The sequence below is a fragment of the Amblyomma americanum genome, chromosome 7 (assembly GCF_052857255.1).
Source record: "Amblyomma americanum isolate KBUSLIRL-KWMA chromosome 7, ASM5285725v1, whole genome shotgun sequence".
NCBI lineage: Eukaryota > Metazoa > Arthropoda > Arachnida > Ixodida > Ixodidae > Amblyomma > Amblyomma americanum.
The window spans coordinates 159630830-159647315 of NC_135503.1; the positions used below are offsets into that span (position 1 = coordinate 159630830).

Sequence of the window (16486 nt, forward strand, 5' to 3'; positions counted from 1 at the left end):
CAAACAGCGACAACCGCCTCTTATGTATACAGTTCGTGATCGAACGAATACAACTGCAACAAAAGTCCGTCAAGCGATGAGGGCAACATGAACAGCGTCGCTCAAGCAGCGACAATCGCCTCTTTAGTATCGAGTTCGTGAGCGAAGGAGTCCTACTGCAGCAAAAATACACTCAGCGATGCGCGTAACATGAACAGCATCGCTCAAACAGCGACAACAGACTCTTTAGTATCGAGTTCGTGAGAGAATGAGTCTATCTGCCACAAAAATATGTCCAGCGATGTGAGCAACATGAACAGCGTCGCTCAAACAGCGACAACCGCCTCTTATATATACAGTTCGTGAGCGAACGAATACAAATGCAACAAAAGTCCGTCAAGCGATGAGGGCAACATGAACAGCGTCGCTCAAACAGCGACAACCGCCTCTTTAGTATACAGTTCGTGAGCGAACTACTCCAACTGCAACAAAAATACGTCACGCGATGAGCGCAACATGAACAGCGTCGCTCAAACAGCGACCGCCGCCTCTTTAGTAACCAGTTCGTGAGCGAAGGAATCCATCTGCAACAAAAATAGGCCCAGCGATGCGCGCAACACGAACAGCATCTCTCAAACAGCGACAACAGACTCTTTAATATCGAGGTCGTGAGCGAAGGAGTCCGGCTGCAAGAAAAATACGTCCAGCGATGAGCACAACATGAACAGTCTCGCTCAAATAGCGACTCTTTATTATCTAGTTCGTGAGCGCACGAGTTCAACTGCAACAAAAATATCTCAAGCGATACGCGCAACAAGAACAGCGTCTCTGAAACAGCGAGAACCGCCTCTTTCATATCGAGTTCATGAGCGAAGGAGTTCATCTGCAACAAAAATACGCCCTGCGATACGCGCAACATGAACAACATCGCTCAAACAGCGACAACAGACTCTTTAGTATCGACTTCGCGAGCGAACGAGTCCGACTGCAACAAAAATACGTCCAGCCATGAGCGCAACATGAACTTCGTCGCTCAAACAACGACAACAGACTCTTTAGTATTGAGTTTGTGAGCGAAGGAGTCCATCTGAAACAAAAGTACTCCCAGCGAGGCGCGCAACATGAACTGTGTCGCTCAAGCAGCGACAACAGACTCTTTAGTATAGAGCGCGTGAGCGAAGGAGTCCAGCTGCCAAAAAAATACGTCCAGCGATGAGAACAACATGAACAGCGTCGCTCAAAAAGCGACAACGGAATCTTTAGCATCGAGTTCGGGAGCGAACGGTTCCAACTGCAACAAAAATACGCCCAGCGATGCGCGCAAAATGAACAGCGTCGCTCAAACAGTGAGAACAGACTCTTTAGTATCGAGTTCGTGAGCGAACGATTCCAACTGCAACAAAAATACGCCCTGCGATGCGCGCAACATCAACAACGTCGCTCAAACAGCGAGAGCAGACTCTTTAGTATCGAGTTCGTGAGCAAACGATTCCAACTGCAACAAAAATACGCCCAGCAATGCGCGCAACATGAACAGCGTCGCTCTAACAGCGAGAACAGACGCGTTAGTATCGAGGTCGTGAGCGAACGAGTCCAACAGCAACAAAAATACGCCCAGAGACACTCGCAACATGAACAGCGTCGCTCAAACAACGAGTACACTCCTTAGTATCGAGTTTGTAAGGAACGATTCCAACTGGAACAGAAATACGTCCAGCGATGAGCGCAACATGAACTGTGTCGCTCAAGCAGCGACAACAGACACTTTAGTATCGAGTGCGTGAGCGAACGGTTCCAGCTGCCACAAAAATGCGTCCAGCGATGAGAGCAACATGAAAAGCGTCGCTCAAACAGCGAGAAAAGACTCTTTATTGTCGAGTTCGTGAGCGAACGGTTCCAACTGCAACAAAAATACGCCCAGCGATGCGCGCAACATGAACCGCATCGCTCAAACAGCGAGAACAGACTATTTAGTATCGAGTTCGTGAGCGAACGGTTCCAACTGCAAAAAAAATACGCCCAGCTATGCGCGCAACGTGAACAGCATCGCTCAAACAGTGAGAACAGACTCTTTAGTATCGAGTTCGTGAGCGAACGATTCCAACTGCAACAAAAATACTCCGATCGAGGCGCGCAACAAGAACAGCGTCGCTCAAACAGCGAGAACAGACGCTTTAGCAACGAGTTCATGAGCGAACGATTCCAACTGCAACACAAATACGCTCAGCGATGAGAGCAACATGAAAAGCGTCGCTCAAACAGCGAGAAAAGACTCTTTATTATCGAGTTCGTGAGCGAACGTTTCCAACTGCAACAAAAATACGCCCTGCGATGCGCGCAACATGAACAACGTCGCTCAAACAGCGAGAAAAAACTCTTTATTATCGAGTTCGTGAGCGAACGATTTCAACTGAAAGAAAATTATGCCCAGCGATGCGCGCAACAAGAACAGCGTCGCTCAAACAGCGAGAACAGACTTTTTAGTATCGAGTTCGTGAGTGAACGATTTCAAATGCAACAAAAATAAGCCCTGCGATGCCCGCAACATGAACAACATCGCTCAAACAGCGAGAACAGACTCTTTAGTATCGAGTTCGTGAGCGAACGATTCCAACTGAAAAAAAAATACGCCCAGCTATGCGCGCAACATGAACAGCGTCGCTCAAACAGTGAGAACAGACTCTTTAGTTGCGAGTTCGTGAGCGAACGATTCCAACTGCAACAAAAATACTCCCAGCGAAGCACGCAACAAGAACAGCGTCGCTCAAACAGCGAGAACAGAAGCTTTAGCAACGAGTTCATGAGCGAACGATTCCAACTGCAACACAATACGCTCAGCGATGAGAGAAACATGAAAAGCGTCGCTCAAAGAGCGAGAAAAGACTCTTTATTATCGAGTTCGTGAGCGAACGATTCCAACTGCAACAAAAATACGCCCTGCGATGCGCGCAACATGAACAACGTCGCTCAAACAGCGAGAACAAACTCTTTAGTATCGAGTTCGTGAGCGAACGATTTCAACTGCAACAAAAATACGCCCAGCGATGCGCGCAACATGAACAGAGTCGCTCAAACGGCGAGAACAGACGCTTTAGCAACGCGTTCGTGAGCGAACGATTCCAACTGCAACAAAAATACGCCCTGCGATGCGCGCAACATGAACAGCGTCGCTCAAACAGCGAGAACAGGCTCTTTATTATCGAGTTCGTGAGCGAACGATTTACCTGAAAGAAAATTATGCCCAGCGGCGCGCGCAACAAGAACAGCGTCGCTCAAACAGCGAGAACAGACTCTTTAGTATCGAGTTCGTGATTGAACAATTTCAAATGCAACAAAAATACGCCCTGCGATGCGCGCAACATGAACAACATCGCTCAAACAGCGAGAACAGACTCTTTTAGTATCGAGTTCGTGAGCAAAGATTCCAACTGCAACAAAAATACACCCTGCGATGCGCGCAACATGAACAACGTCGCTCAAACAGCGAGAACAGACTCTTTAGTATCGAGTTCGTGAGCGAACGATTCCTGCTGCAACAAAAATACACCCTGCGATGCGCGCAACATGAACAACGTCGCTTAAACGGCGAGAACAGACTCTTTAGTATCGAGTTCGTGAGTGAACGATTCCAATTGCAACAAAAATACACCCTGCGATGCGCGCAACATGAACAACGTCGCTCAAACAGCGAGAACAGACTCTTTAGTATCGAGTTCGTGAGCGAACGATTCCAACTGCAACAAAAATACACCCTGCGATGCGCGCAACATGAACAACGTCGCTAAACAGCGAGAACAGACTCTTTAGTATCGAGTTCGTGAGTGAACGATTCCTGCTGCAACAAAAATACGCCCTGCGATGCGCGCAACATGAACAACGTCGCTCAAACAGCGAGAACAGACTCTTTAGTATCGAGTTCGTGAGCGAACGATTCCAACTGCAACAAAAATACACCCTGCGATGCGCGCAACATGAACAACGTCGCTCAAACAGCGAGAACAGACTCTTTAGTATCGAGTTCGTGAGTGAACGATTCCAACTGCAACAAAAATACGCCCAGCGATGCGCGCAACAAGAACAGCGTCGCTCAAACAGCCAGAACAGACTCTTTAGTATCGAGTTCGTGAGTGAACGATTCCAACTGCAACTAAAATACGCCCTACGATGCGCGCAACATGAACAGCGTCGCTCAAACAGCGAGAGCACTCTTTAGTATCGAGTTCGTGAGCGAACGATTCCAACTGCAAAAAAAAATACGCCCTGCGATGCGCGAAACATGAACAGCGTCGCTCAAACAGTGAGAACAGACTCTTTAGTATCGAGTTCGTGAGCGAACGATTCCAACTGCAACAAAAATACGCCCTGCGATGCGCGCAACATGAACAGCATAGCTCAAACAGCGACAACAGACTATTTAGTATCGAGTTCGTGAGCGAACGGTTCGAACTGCAAAAAAAATACGCCCAGCTATGCGCGCAACATGAACAGCGTCGCTCAAACAGTCAGAACAGACTCTTTAGTATCGAGTTCGTGAGCGAAAGATTCTAACTGCAACAAAATACTCCGAGCGAGGCGCGCAACATGAACTGTGTCGCTCAAGCAGCGACAACAGACACTTTAGTATCGAGTGCGTGAGCGAACGGTTCCAGCTGCCACAAAAATGCGTCCAGCGATGAGAGCAACATGAAAAGCGTCGCTCAAACAGCGAGAAAAGACTCTTTATTGTCGAGTTCGTGAGCGAACGGTTCCAACTGCAACAAAAATACGCCCAGCAATGCGCGCAACATGAACCGCATCGCTCAAACAGCGAGAACAGACTATTTAGTATCGAGTTCGTGAGCGAACGGTTCCAACTGCAAAAAAAAATACGCCCAGCTATGCGCGCAACATGAACAGCATCGCTCAAACAGTGAGAACAGACTCTTTAGTATCGAGTTCGTGAGCGAACGATTCCAACTGCAACAAAAATACTCCGATCGAGGCGCGCAACAAGAACAGCGTCGCTCAAACAGCGAGAACAGACGCTTTAGCAACGAGTTCATGAGCGAACGATTCCAACTGCAACACAAATACGCTCAGCGATGAGAGCAACATGAAAAGCGTCGCTCAAACAGCGAGAAAAGACTCTTTATTATCGAGTTCGTGAGCGAACGTTTCCAACTGCAACAAAAATACGCCCTGCGATGCGCGCAACATGAACAACGTCGCTCAAACAGCGAGAAAAAACTCTTTATTATTCAGTTCGTGAGTGAACGATTCCAACTGCAACAAAAATACGCCCTGCGATGCGCGCAACATGAACAGCGTAGCTCAAACAGCGAGAACAGACTCTTTATTATCGAGTTCGTGAGCGAACGATTTCAACTGAAAGAAAATTATGCCCAGCGATGCGCGCAACAAGAACAGCGTCGCTCAAACAGCGAGAACAGACTTTTTAGTATCGAGTTCGTGAGTGAACGATTTCAAATGCAACAAAAATAAGCCCTGCGATGCCCGCAACATGAACAACATCGCTCAAACAGCGAGAACAGACTCTTTAGTATCGAGTTCGTGAGCGAACGATTCCAACTGAAAAAAAAATACGCCCAGCTATGCGCGCAACATGAACAGCGTCGCTCAAACAGTGAGAACAGACTCTTTAGTTGCGAGTTCGTGAGCGAACGATTCCAACTGCAACAAAAATACTCCCAGCGAAGCACGCAACAAGAACAGCGTCGCTCAAACAGCGAGAACAGAAGCTTTAGCAACGAGTTCATGAGCGAACGATTCCAACTGCAACACAATACGCTCAGCGATGAGAGAAACATGAAAAGCGTCGCTCAAAGAGCGAGAAAAGACTCTTTATTATCGAGTTCGTGAGCGAACGATTCCAACTGCAACAAAAATACGCCCTGCGATGCGCGCAACATGAACAACGTCGCTCAAACAGCGAGAACAAACTCTTTAGTATCGAGTTCGTGAGCGAACGATTTCAACTGCAACAAAAATACGCCCAGCGATGCGCGCAACATGAACAGAGTCGCTCAAACGGCGAGAACAGACGCTTTAGCAACGCGTTCGTGAGCGAACGATTCCAACTGCAACAAAAATACGCCCTGCGATGCGCGCAACATGAACAGCGTCGCTCAAACAGCGAGAACAGGCTCTTTATTATCGAGTTCGTGAGCGAACGATTTAACTGAAAGAAAATTATGCCCAGCGGCGCGCGCAACAAGAACAGCGTCGCTCAAACAGCGAGAACAGACTCTTTAGTATCGAGTTCGTGATTGAACAATTTCAAATGCAACAAAAATACGCCCTGCGATGCGCGCAACATGAACAACATCGCTCAAACAGCGAGAACAGACTCTTTTAGTATCGAGTTCGTGAGCAAAGATTCCAACTGCAACAAAAATACACCCTGCGATGCGCGCAACATGAACAACGTCGCTCAAACAGCGAGAACAGACTCTTTAGTACCGAGTTCGTGAGCGAACGATTCCTGCTGCAACAAAAATACACCCTGCGATGCGCGCAACATGAACAACGTCGCTTAAACGGCGAGAACAGACTCTTTAGTATCGAGTTCGTGAGTGAACGATTCCAATTGCAACAAAAATACACCCTGCGATGCGCGCAACATGAACAACGTCGCTCAAACAGCGAGAACAGACTCTTTAGTATCGAGTTCGTGAGCGAACGATTCCAACTGCAACAAAAATACACCCTGCGATGCGCGCAACATGAACAACGTCGCTAAACAGCGAGAACAGACTCTTTAGTATCGAGTTCGTGAGTGAACGATTCCTGCTGCAACAAAAATACGCCCTGCGATGCGCGCAACATGAACAACGTCGCTCAAACAGCGAGAACAGACTCTTTAGTATCGAGTTCGTGAGCGAACGATTCCAACTGCAACAAAAATACACCCTGCGATGCGCGCAACATGAACAACGTCGCTCAAACAGCGAGAACAGACTCTTTAGTATCGAGTTCGTGAGTGAACGATTCCAACTGCAACAAAAATACGCCCAGCGATGCGCGCAACAAGAACAGCGTCGCTCAAACAGCCAGAACAGACTCTTTAGTATCGAGTTCGTGAGTGAACGATTCCAACTGCAACTAAAATACGCCCTACGATGCGCGCAACATGAACAGCGTCGCTCAAACAGCGAGAGCACTCTTTAGTATCGAGTTCGTGAGCGAACGATTCCAACTGCAAAAAAAAATACGCCCTGCGATGCGCGAAACATGAACAGCGTCGCTCAAACAGTGAGAACAGACTCTTTAGTATCGAGTTCGTGAGCGAACGATTCCAACTGCAACAAAAATACGCCCTGCGATGCGCGCAACATGAACAGCATAGCTCAAACAGCGACAACAGACTATTTAGTATCGAGTTCGTGAGCGAACGGTTCGAACTGCAAAAAAAATACGCCCAGCTATGCGCGCAACATGAACAGCGTCGCTCAAACAGTCAGAACAGACTCTTTAGTATCGAGTTCGTGAGCGAAAGATTCTAACTGCAACAAAATACTCCGAGCGAGGCGCGCAACATGAACTGTGTCGCTCAAGCAGCGACAACAGACACTTTAGTATCGAGTGCGTGAGCGAACGGTTCCAGCTGCCACAAAAATGCGTCCAGCGATGAGAGCAACATGAAAAGCGTCGCTCAAACAGCGAGAAAAGACTCTTTATTGTCGAGTTCGTGAGCGAACGGTTCCAACTGCAACAAAAATACGCCCAGCAATGCGCGCAACATGAACCGCATCGCTCAAACAGCGAGAACAGACTATTTAGTATCGAGTTCGTGAGCGAACGGTTCCAACTGCAAAAAAAATACGCCCAGCTATGCGCGCAACATGAACAGCATCGCTCAAACAGTGAGAACAGACTCTTTAGTATCGAGTTCGTGAGCGAACGATTCCAACTGCAACAAAAATACTCCGATCGAGGCGCGCAACAAGAACAGCGTCGCTCAAACAGCGAGAACAGACGCTTTAGCAACGAGTTCATGAGCGAACGATTCCAACTGCAACACAAATACGCTCAGCGATGAGAGCAACATGAAAAGCGTCGCTCAAACAGCGAGAAAAGACTCTTAATTATCGAGTTCGTGAGCGAACGATTCCAACTGCAACAAAAATACGCCCTGCGATGCGCGCAACATGAACAACGTCGCTCAAACAGCGAGAAAAAACTCTTTATTATTCAGTTCGTGAGTGAACGATTCCAACTGCAACAAAAATACGCCCTGCGATGCGCGCAACATGAACAGCGTCGCTCAAACAGCGAGAACAGACTCTTTATTATCGAGTTCGTGAGCGAACGATTTCAACTGAAAGAAAATTATGCCCAGCGATGCGCGCAACAAGAACAGCGTCGCTCAAACAGCGAGAACAGACTTTTTAGTATCGAGTTCGTGAGTGAACGATTTCAAATGCAACAAAAATAAGCCCTGCGATGCCCGCAACATGAACAACATCGCTCAAACAGCGAGAACAGACTCTTTAGTATCGAGTTCGTGAGCGAACGATTCCAACTGCAAAAAAAATACGCCCAGCTATGCGCGCAACATGAACAGCGTCGCTCAAACAGTGAGAACAGACTCTTTAGTTGCGAGTTCGTGAGCGAACGATTCCAACTGCAACAAAAATACTCCCAGCGAAGCACGCAACAAGAACAGCGTCGCTCAAACAGCGAGAACAGAAGCTTTAGCAACGAGTTCATGAGCGAACGATTCCAACTGCAACACAATACGCTCAGCGATGAGAGAAACATGAAAAGCGTCGCTCAAAGAGCGAGAAAAGACTCTTTATTATCGAGTTCGTGAGCGAACGATTCCAACTGCAACAAAAATACGCCCTGCGATGCGCGCAACATGAACAACGTCGCTCAAACAGCGAGAACAAACTATTTAGTATCGAGTTCGTGAGCGAACGATTTCAACTGCAACAAAAATACGCCCAGCGATGCGCGCAACATGAACAGAGTCGCTCAAACGGCGAGAACAGACGCTTTAGCAACGCGTTCGTGAGCGAACGATTCCAACTGCAACAAAAATACGCCCTGCGATGCGCGCAACATGAACAGCGTCGCTCAAACAGCGAGAACAGGCTCTTTATTATCGAGTTCGTGAGCGAACGATTTAACTGAAAGAAAATTATGCCCAGCGGCGCGCGCAACAAGAACAGCGTCGCTCAAACAGCGAGAACAGACTCTTTAGTATCGAGTTCGTGATTGAACAATTTCAAATGCAACAAAAATACGCCCTGCGATGCGCGCAACATGAACAACATCGCTCAAACAGCGAGAACAGACTCTTTTAGTATCGAGTTCGTGAGCAAAGATTCCAACTGCAACAAAAATACACCCTGCGATGCGCGCAACATGAACAACGTCGCTCAAACAGCGAGAACAGACTCTTTAGTATCGAGTTCGTGAGCGAACGATTCCTGCTGCAACAAAAATACACCCTGCGATGCGCGCAACATGAACAACGTCGCTTAAACGGCGAGAACAGACTCTTTAGTATCGAGTTCGTGAGTGAACGATTCCAATTGCAACAAAAATACACCCTGCGATGCGCGCAACATGAACAACGTCGCTCAAACAGCGAGAACAGACTCTTTAGTATCGAGTTCGTGAGCGAACGATTCCAACTGCAACAAAAATACACCCTGCGATGCGCGCAACATGAACAACGTCGCTAAACAGCGAGAACAGACTCTTTAGTATCGAGTTCGTGAGTGAACGATTCCTGCTGCAACAAAAATACGCCCTGCGATGCGCGCAACATGAACAACGTCGCTCAAACAGCGAGAACAGACTCTTTAGTATCGAGTTCGTGAGCGAACGATTCCAACTGCAACAAAAATACACCCTGCGATGCGCGCAACATGAACAACGTCGCTCAAACAGCGAGAAAAGACTCTTTATTGTCGAGTTCGTGAGCGAACGATTCCAACTGCAACAAAAATACGCCCTGCGATGCGCGCAACATGAACAACGTCGCTCAAACAGCGAGAACAAACTCTTTAGTATCGAGTTCGTGAGCGAACGATTTCAACTGCAACAAAAATACGCCCAGCGATGCGCGCAACATGAACAGAGTCGCTCAAACGGCGAGAACAGACGCTTTAGCAACGCGTTCGTGAGCGAACGATTCCAACTGCAACAAAAATACGCCCTGCGATGCGCGCAACATGAACAGCGTCGCTCAAACAGCGAGAACAGGCTCTTTATTATCGAGTTCGTGAGCGAACGATTTAACTGAAAGAAAATTATGCCCAGCGGTGCGCGCAACAAGAACAGCGTCGCTCAAACAGCGAGAACAGACTCTTTAGTATCGAGTTCGTGATTGAACAATTTCAAATGCAACAAAAATACGCCCTGCGATGCGCGCAACATGAACAACATCGCTCAAACAGCCAGAACAGACTCTTTAGTATCGAGTTCGTGAGCGAAGATTCCAACTGCAAAAAAATACACCCTGCGATGCGCGCAACATGAACAACGTCGCTCAAACAGCGAGAACAGACTCTTTAGTATCGAGTTCGTGAGCGAACGATTCCTGCTGCAACAAAAATACACCCTGCGATGCGCGCAACATGAACAACGTCGCTTAAACGGCGAGAACAGACTGTTTAGTATCGAGTTCGTGAGTGAACGATTCCAATTGCAACAAAAATACACCCTGCGATGCGCGCAACATGAACAACGTCGCTCAAACAGCGAGAACATGCTCTTTAGTATCGATTTCGTGAGCGAACGATTCCAACTGCAACAAAAATACACCCTGCGATGCGCGCAACATGAACAACGTCGCTAAACAGCGAGAACAGACTCTTTAGTATCGAGTTCGTGAGTGAACGATTCCTGCTGCAACAAAAATACGCCCTGCGATGCGCGCAACATGAACAACGTCGCTCAAACAGCGAGAACAGACTCTTTAGTATCGAGTTCGTGAGTGAACGATTCCTGCTGCAACAAAAATACGCCCTGCGATGCGCGCAACATGAACAACGTCGCTCAAACAGCGAGAACAGACTCTTTAGTATCGAGTTCGTGAGCGAACGATTCCAACTGCAACAAAAATACACCCTGCGATGCGCGCAACAAGAACAGCGTCGCTCAAACAGCCAGAACAGACTCTTTAGTATCGAGTTCGTGAGTGAACGATTCCAACTGCAACTAAAATACGCCCTACGATGCGCGCAACATGAACAGCGTCGCTCAAACAGCGAGAAAAAACTTTATTATCGAGTTCGTCAGTGAACGATTCCTGCTGCAACAAAAATACGCCATGCGATGCGCGCAACATGAACAGCGTCGCTCAAACAGCGAGAACACACTCTTTAGTATCGAGTTCGTGAGTGAACGATTCCTGCTGCAACAAAAATACGCCCTGCGATGCGCGCAACATGAACAACGTCGCTCAAACAGCGAGAACAGACTCTTTAGTATCGAGTTCGTGAGCGAACGATTCCAACTGCAACAAAAATACACCCTGCGATGCGCGCAACAAGAACAGCGTCGCTCAAACAGCCAGAACAGACTCTTTAGTATCGAGTTCGTGAGTGAACGATTCCAACTGCAACTAAAATACGCCCTACGATGCGCGCAACATGAACAACGTCGCTCAAACAGCGAGAACAGACTCTTTAGTATCGAGTTCGTGAGCGAACGATTCCAACTGCAACAAAAATACACCCTGCGATGCGCGCAACAAGAACAGCGTCGCTCAAACAGCGAGAACAGACTCTTTAGTATCGAGTTCGTGAGTGAACGATTCCTGCTGCAACAAAAATACGCCCTGCGATGCGCGCAACATGAACAACGTCGCTCAAACAGCGAGAACAGACTCTTTAGTATCGAGTTCGTGAGCGAACGATTCCAACTGCAACAAAAATACACCCTGCGATGCGCGCAACAAGAACAGCGTCGCTCAAACAGCCAGAACAGACTCTTTAGTATCGAGTTCGTGAGTGAACGATTCCAACTGCAACTAAAATACGCCCTACGATGCGCGCAACATGAACAGCGTCGCTCAAACAGCGAGAAAAAACTTTATTATCGAGTTCGTCAGTGAACGATTCCTGCTGCAACAAAAATACACCCTGCGATGCGCGCAACATGAACAACGTCGCTAAACAGCGAGAACAGACTCTTTAGTATCGAGTTCGTGAGTGAACGATTCCTGCTGCAACAAAAATACGCCCTGCGATGCGCGCAACATGAACAACGTCGCTCAAACAGCGAGAACAGACTCTTTAGTATCGAGTTCGTGAGCGAACGATTCCAACTGCAACAAAAATACACCCTGCGATGCGCGCAACAAGAACAGCGTCGCTCAAACAGCCAGAACAGACTCTTTAGTATCGAGTTCGTGAGTGAACGATTCCAACTGCAACTAAAATACGCCCTACGATGCGCGCAACATGAACAGCGTCGCTCAAACAGCGAGAACACTCTTTAGTATCGAGTTCGTGAGCGAACGATTCCAACTGCAAAAAAAAATACGCCCTGCGATGCGCGCAACATGAACAGCGTCGCTCAAACAGCGAGAAAAAACTTTATTATCGAGTTCGTCAGTGAACGATTCCTGCTGCAACAAAAATACGCCATGCGATGCGCGCAACATGAACAGCGTCGCTCAAACAGCGAGAACACACTCTTTAGTATCGAGTTCGTGAGTGAACGATTCCAACTGGAACAGAAATACGTCCAGCGATGAGCGCAACATGAACAGCGTCGCTCAAACAGCGACAACAAGCTCTTTAGTATCAAGTTCTTGAGCGAATGAGTCTATCTGCCACAAAAATACGTCCAGCGATGTGAGCAACATGAACAGCGTCGTTCAAACAGCGACAACCGCCACTTTTGTATCCAGCTCGTGAGCGAACGAGTCCAACTGCAACAAAAACCAGTCAAGCGATGAGGGCAACATGAACAGCGTCGCTCAAGCAGCGACAATCGCCTCTTTAGTATCGAATTCGTGAGCGAAGGAGTCCATCTGCAGCAAAACAACACTCAGCGATGCGCGTAACATGAACACCATCGCTCAAACAGCGACAACAGACTCTTTAGTATCGAGTTCGTGAGAGAATGAGTCTATCTGCCACAAAAATACGGCCAGCGATGTGAGCAACATGAACAGCGTCGCTCAAACAGCGACAAGCGCCTCTTTTGTATACAGTTCGTGAGCGAACGAGTCCAACTGCAACAAAAATCCGTCAAGCGATGAGGGCAACATGAACAGCGTCGCTCAAACAGCGACAATCGCCTCTTTAGTATCGAGTTCGTGAGCGAAGGAGTCCATCTGCAGCGAAAATACACACAGCGATGCGCGTAACATGAACAGCAACGCTTAAACAGCGACAACAGACTCTTTAGTATCGAGTTCGTGAGAGAATGAGTCTATCTGCAACAAAAATACGGCCAGCGATGTGAGCAACATGAACAGCGTCGCTCAAACAGCGACAACCGCCTCTTTTGTATACAGTTCGTGAGAGAACGAGTCCAACTGCAACAAAAATCCGTCAAGCGACGAGGGCAACATGAACAGCGTCGCTCAAACAGCGATAACAGACTCTTTAGTATCGAGTTCGTGAGCGAACGATTCCAACTACAACAAAAATACCCCCAGCGAAGCGCGCAACAAGAACAGCGTCGCTCAAACAGCGAGAACAGACGCTTTAGCAACGAGTTCATGAGCGAACGATTCCAACTGCAACACAAATACGCTCAGCGATGAGAGCAACATGAAAAGCGTCGCTCAATCAGCGAGAACAGACTCTTTAGTATCGAGTTCGTGAGTGAACGATTCCAACTGCAACTAAAATACGCCCTACGATGCGCGCAACATGAACAGCGTCGCTCAAACAGCGAGAACACTCTTTAGTATCGAGTTTGTGAGCGAACGATTCCAACTGCAAAAAAAAATACGCCCTGCGATGCGCGCAACATAAACAGCGTCGCTCAAACAGCGAGAAAAGACTCTTTATTATCGAGTTCGTGAGTGAACGATTCTTGCGGCAACAAAAATACGCCATGCGATGCGCGCAACATGAACAGCGCCGCTCAAACAGCGAGAACACACTCTTTAGTATCGAGTACGTGAGTGAACGATTCCAATTGCAACAAAATACGCCCAGCGATGAGCGCAACAAGAACAGCGTCGCTCAAACAGCGAGAACAGACTCTTTAGTATCGAGTTCGTGAGTGAACGATTCCAACTGCAACAAAAATACGCCCTGCGATGCGCGCAACATGAACAGCGTCGCTCAAACAGCGAGAACAGACTCTTTAGTATAGAGTTCGTGAGCGAACGATTTCAACTGAAAGAAAATTATGCCCAGCGATGCGCGCAACATGAAACACGTCGCTCAAACAGCGAGAACAGACTCTTTAGTATCGAGTTCGTGAGCGAACGATTCCAACTGCAACAGAAATACGCGCAGCGATGCGCGCAACGTGAACAGCGTCGCTCTAACAGCGAGAACAGACGCGTTAGTATCGAGGTCGTGAGCGAACGAGTCCAACCGCAAAAAAATACGCCCAGCGACACTCGCAACATGAACAGCGTCGCTCAAACAACGAGTACACTCCTTAGTATCGAGTTTGTAAGGAACGATTCCAACTGGAACAGAAATACGTCCAGCGATGCGCGCAACATGAACAGCGTTGCTCAAACAGCGAGAACACTCTTTAGTATCGAGTTTGTGAGCGAACGATTCCAACTACAACAAAAATACCCCCAGCGAAGCGCGCAACAAGAACAGCGTCGCTCAAACAGCGAGAACAGACGCTTTAGCAACGAGTTCATGAGCGAACGATTCCAACTGCAACACAAATACGCTCAGCGATGAGAGCAACATGAAAAGCGTCGCTCAAACAGCGAGAACAGACTCTTTAGTATCGAGTTCGTTAGTGAACGATTCCAACTGCAACTAAAATACGCCCTACGATGCGCGCAGCATGAACAGCGTCGCTCAAACAGCGAGAACACTCTTTAGTATCGAGTTTGTGAGCGAACGATTCCAACTGCAAAAAACAATACGCCCTGCGATGCGCGCAACATAAACAGCGTCGCTCAAACAGCGAGAAAAGACTCTTTATTATCGAGTTCGTGAGTGAACGATTCTTGCGGCAACAAAAATACGCCATGCGATGCGCGCAACATGAACAGCGCCGCTCAAACAGCGAGAACACACTCTTTAGTATCGAGTACGTGAGTGAACGATTCCAATTGCAACAAAAATACGCCCAGCGATGCGCGCAACAAGAACAGCGTCGCTCAAACAGCGAGAACAGACTCTTTAGTATCGAGTTCGTGAGTGAACGATTCCAACTGCAACAAAAATACGCCCTGCGATGCGCGCAACATGAACAGCGTCGCTCAAACAGCGAGAACAGACTCTTTAGTATAGAGTTCGTGAGCGAACGATTTCAACTGAAAGAAAATTATGCCCAGCGATGCGCGCAACATGAAACACGTCGCTCAAACAGCGAGAACAGACTCTTTAGTATCGAGTTCGTGAGCGAACGATTCCAACTGCAACAGAAATACGCGCAGCGATGCGCGCAACGTGAACAGCGTCGCTCTAACAGCGAGAACAGACGCGTTAGTATCGAGGTCGTGAGCGAACGAGTCCAACCGCAACAAAAATACGCCCAGCGACACTCGCAACATGAACAGCGTCGCTCAAACAACGAGTACACTCCTTAGTATCGAGTTTGTAAGGAACGATTCCAACTGGAACAGAAATACGTCCAGCGATGAGCGCAACATGAACAGCGTCGCTCAAACAGCGACAACAAGCTCTTTAGAATCGAGTTCGTGAGCGAATGAGTCTATCTGCCACAAAAATACGTCCAGCGATGTGAGCAACATGAACAGCTTCGCTCAAACAGCGACAACCGCCACTTTTGTATCCAGCTCGTTTGCGAACGAGTCCAACTGCAACAAAAATACGTCAAGCGATGAGCGCAACATGAACAGCTTCGCGCAAACAGCGACAACCGCTTCTTTAGTATCGAGTTCGTGAGCGAAGGAGTCCATCTGCAACTAAAATACACTCAGCAATATGCATAACATGAACAGCGTCGCTCAAACAGCGAGAACAGACTCTTTATTATCGAGTTCGTGAGCGAACGATTTCAACTGAAAGAAAATTATGCCCAGCGATGCGCGCAACAAGAACAGCGTCGCTCAAACTGCGAGAACAGACTCTTTAGTATCGAGTTCGTGAGCGAACGATTCCTGCTGCAACAAAAATACACCCTGCGATGCGCGCAACATGAACAACGTCGCTCAAACAGCGAGAACGGACTCTTTAGTATCGAGTTCGTGAGTGAACGATTCCAATTGCAACAAAAATACACCCTGCGATGCGCGCAACATGAACAACGTCGCTCAAACAGCGAGAACAGACTCTTTAGTATCGAGTTCGTGAGCGAACGATTTCAACTGCAACAAAAATACACCCTGCGATGCGCGCAACATGAACAACGTCGCTCAAACAGC

At 47.9% G+C, this 16486-nt stretch overlaps 1 protein-coding gene across 8 annotated transcripts in view; it reads left to right on the forward strand.

The window, feature by feature from the left end:
* Positions 1-16486, forward strand: part of LOC144096722 (medium-chain acyl-CoA ligase ACSF2, mitochondrial-like) — an 841787-nt gene that overhangs the window by 452743 nt on the left and 372558 nt on the right. The window lies entirely within an intron of this gene.